Genomic DNA, 4,445 nt, shown 5'->3' with positions numbered 1-4,445 from the left:
AAGAAGGAAACAAGTTCAAAGCCAGCCCAGGCAGGAAGGTCCATAAGACTCTTATTGCCAATTAGCCAGCAAAAAGACAGAAGTGGAACTGTGGCTGAAATGTTAAAGAGCTGGCCTTGAGGGGAAAGTTTTCCCCTCAGGGAAAGCCCAGGGATAGTGCCTAGGCCCTAAGTTCAAGCTCCAAGACAGCACAAAAGAAAAAAAAAAGCCATATTCTATGGGAGCATTTTATTTGTACAAGTACTGGGACTTAATTCAGGGCCTGAGTGCTGTCTTTTAGCTTTTTCACTCAAGGTTGGCACTCTATCATTTGAGTCACATTTCTACTTTTAACTTTTTGGTGGTTAATTGGAGATAAGACTGCCACTGACTCTCCTGCCTGGGCTGGCTTCAAACCATGATCCTCAGATCTCTTCCTCCTGAGTAGCTAGGATTGCATGCATGAGCCACTGGCACCCAGCTATTTTAAGTTTTGAGTGAAACAAGTGGATGAATTAAAAATTAAAAAAAAAAAAGGAAACAGGCAGTCAGCAGTCTCACAATCAAAATGCAAGTATGGTATAGGATAAATTAGAATGTTAAGGGAACAAAAAATAGAAGTAAACCTAACATAGTATGAGAACTTAGGAAAACATTTCTCCAAAATATGCTTAAAATTGACACCTAATCTTTTTACAGGGTAAAGGTTGTACAGAGATAGAAAAAAGAAAGGTGGATAAATGCAATCATGCTATTCAGTATACACTACATGGAAAATGACCTATGCAACTTGTGGTCAAGGACTACAGAGGAAAAGTAAGGGAAAGCAAAGGAATGGGGTTACATTGTCAAAAAAAGAATCCTATGCATGGGGCTGGGAATATGGCCTAGTGGCAAGAGTGCTTGCCTTGTGTACATGAGGCCCTGGGTTCAATTCCCCAGCACCACATATACAGAAAACGGCCAGAAGGCGCTGTGGCTCAAGTGGCAGAGTGCTAGCCTTGAGCAAAAAAGAAGCCAGGGACAGTGCTCAGGCCCTGAGTCCAAGCCCCAGGACTGGCCAAAAAAAAGAATCGTAAGCATTACCTGATTTACAAAATGGCAACCCTTTTGTAAAACACCTTAGTAATAATAAAATTATATTTCAGGTCTCTATTGAAACCTGAAGGATGATACAGACTAAAAACATAAAATAAAATAATAAAAAAGAAGACTTTATTGTGGGTAGGTATGGGAGGGGAAAACTAGGAGATAGTGAAGGGGTGACATTGTCCAAAAAGAAACACACTCTTTACTGACTTATGTAACTGTAATCCTTTTGTGTATCACCTTTATAATAAAAACAAATTTTTTAGACTTCAAAAACAATAGTGGAGTGTTCACTTTGGCAGCACACATACTAAAATTGTAATGATACAGAGATTATCATGGCCCCCACACAAGGATGATACACAAATTTGTGAAGCAGTTCATATTTTTTATGAGTTATAAATATTTTGCCACTGAAAAATAGACACCAATGAAGAAAAATGTCAATAATTTAAGTTATTCTGGAAATAAATAGATATATATAGAAATAACATCCTTATAAGCATAAAAAGAACTATAGGGGAACTTAGACTGCTTTCTTCTATACCCAAAGCTTTCTAAAAGGCCTGAAAAGAAGGGGTACTATTGCATGGTATGGTTCAGAAAATAGGCAAAGTAGATAGTGTGCATAAAATCAGGAAACTCTTCACCTAGAAATTTTATAGCATTAGACAAAGTTAAAACAAGAAATATTCTTTTCAGGATGTGAAAAATTTGCAAAGATGGAGAATAGTGATGATCACACAACAATGTGAATGTACTAAAGGCTATTGAAAAGTACATTTAAAACTTGATAAAAACAGGGCTGGGAATATGGCCTAGCGGCAAGAGTGCTTGCGTCCTATACATGAAGCCCTGGGTTCGATTCCTCAGCACCACATATACAGAAAATGGCCAGAAGTGGTGCTGTGGCTCAAGTGGCAGAGTGCTAGCCTTGAGCAAAAAGAAGCCAGGGACAGTGCTCAGGCCCTGAGTCCAAGCCCCAGGACTGGCAAAAAAAAAAAAAAAATACTATTCTAGCGTCCTTTACGTCTTTTTATTTTCTTCTGTCAATCATGGCGCTTGAACTCAGAGCCTGAGCACTGTTCCTGAGCCTCTTTGTGCTCAAGGCTAGCGCTTTACCACTTTGAGCCACAGCCCCACTTATGGTTTTCTGGTGGTTAAATGGAGATAAGAGTTTTACAGGCCTTCCTGCCCAGGCTGACTTTAAACTATGATCCTCAGATCTCAGCCTCCTGAATAGCTAGGATTATAGGCATGAGCCACCAGTGTCAGGCTACAAGCATTTCTATATAACTTTTCCAGTACTGTTTGTAATATATTGTTTGTGTTCTATTTGGTTTTAAAGAAACAAAAAAGAATTTCACTGTTTATGTTAATTTATAACATAAATACTAATAACATAATACATAATATTATGTAATATTATGAAAATAGATAATGAAAGTTTCATCATTAGAAAGCATAAATAAAGAATTCACAGGGCTGGGAATATGGCCTAGTGGCAAGAGTGCTTGCCTCCTCCTACACATGAAGCTCTCGGTTCAATTCCCCAGCACCACATATATGGAAAACGGCCAGAAGGGGCGCTGTGGCTCAGGTGGCAGAGTGCTAGCCTTGAGCGGGAAGAAGCCAGGGACAGTGCTCAGGCCCTGAGTCCAAGGCCCAGGACTGGCCAAAAAAAAAAAAAAAAAAAAGAAAAGAATTCACAGATTGGAAGAGTTCAATTCTCCTCTATGAATTCCAAGAGTTGTTTACTTATTGTTCTATGTGGGTATTTTTTTTCCTGTTTTACATTGCTTTTGTAGTTTGACCTCCCATGAAAAGTAGGGAAAATAAGTGCCTGGAACTGAATATATCTTGGTTAGTTAAAACAAAGTGAGAGCTGGGAATATGGCTTAGTGGTAGAGTGCTTGCCTAGCATGCATGAAGCCCTGGGTTCGATTCCTCAGTACCACATAAGCAGAAAAAGCCAGAAGTGATGCTGTGGCTCAAGTGGTAGAGTTACTAGCCTTGAACAAAAGAAGCTCAGAGACAGTGCCCAGGCCCTGAGTTGAAGCCCCAGTAATGGGAAAAAAAAAAAGGAAGAAAACTACAAAGACAAAGTACTAGGTTAAAAATTCATAAACGTGCTACATACACTAGAAAACATATAAGAATGTGAATGAATGTAGAGCGAGAAATAGAAGGTCAATAGAAATGCAAGAAACACACACACACACACACAAACACACAAACACAATGTAAAGGGAAAGATTGCTTGGTTGTATGTATATTATTGCCTAAGTCCAAAGAAGTAACTGCCTTTTTCCCTCAAGCAGACAGGTGGCAAGGAAGAGAAACACGGACTTTCACACTTAAATCAATGAGGACAAACCATGATTTCAAAATCAGGCTAGCTGGGCACTGGTGGCTCATGCCTGTAATCCTAGCTACTCAAAAGGATGATATCTGAGGAGCGCAGTTCAAAGCCAGCTCAGTCAGAAAGTCTGGGAGAATCAGCTCCAATTTACCACCAGAAAACTGCAAGTGATACTGTGGTTCAAAGGGGTAGAGCACTAGTCTTGAGTGAAAGAGCTCAGGGACAGTGCCCAGGACCTGTGTTCAGGCCTCATGACCACCACCAACAAAAGAATCAGGCTACAAAAGGAACAGAAAAGATAGGCTAAGATTTTAATTCCAGCCCTCTAGCCAGTCTCTGTTTTAACTCCCTTGCATTTAGGGGTTCAACTTACATTTATACAGTTAAGTTGGTATGGTGGTTTGTTCTACATTGATTTGATTGAACAGAAAAACATTTCCAAATTCCCTCTGATGGACTCCAAATTAGAGTTGGTGAAAATTTGAGACATGAAAGTCAATGTGGTTAGACATAGAAAAAGACAGAGGACAAGTAGCTTCCAGTTCATACTCATTTTCCTACAATTCAAAAGTGACTGGAGAGCCTAGTGGCAAGAGTGCTTGCCTCCTATACATGAAGCCCTGGGTTTGATTCCTTAGCACCACATATATAGAAAAGGACAGAAGTGGTACTGTGGCTCAAGTGGCAGAGTGCTAGCCTTGAGCAAAAAGAAGCCAGGAACAGTGCTCAGGCCCTGAGTCCAAGCCCCAGGACTGGCAAAAAAAAAAAAAAAAAGTGACTGGGGAGGCGGATACCCTTGGAGTCAAAATAACCTATTTTTCTTTATACTTTGTTTACCTCAGGTAGTTTGTCATATGAAGGACATGTAATGCAATGGGGTTGGCTAAGAGATGTAAGTTTTATATTCTTCACTCAAACTGGTAAATGTCACCAGAGTAGGTTGTGATAAATTATGTATGCACAGGGCAATACTTAGTGCAACCTACAAAATCTATAGAGAGAAATACACTCTACC

At 39.8% G+C, this 4,445-nt stretch overlaps 1 non-coding gene across 1 annotated transcript; it reads left to right on the top strand.

The window, feature by feature from the left end:
• Positions 1-1,354: 1,354 nt before the first annotated feature.
• LOC125341166 lies at positions 1,355-1,458 on the top strand. The gene has a single exon (XR_007208898.1). It is a non-coding gene; the product is annotated as a U6 spliceosomal RNA (small nuclear RNA).
• Positions 1,459-4,445: the final 2,987 nt, after the last annotated feature.

Source organism: Perognathus longimembris, chromosome 1 (assembly GCF_023159225.1).
Source record: "Perognathus longimembris pacificus isolate PPM17 chromosome 1, ASM2315922v1, whole genome shotgun sequence".
In the NCBI taxonomy this organism is placed as follows: domain Eukaryota; kingdom Metazoa; phylum Chordata; class Mammalia; order Rodentia; family Heteromyidae; genus Perognathus; species Perognathus longimembris.
The sequence above is the reverse complement of the archived record's forward strand: the minus strand, read 5'-3'. Positions and strand labels throughout refer to the sequence as shown.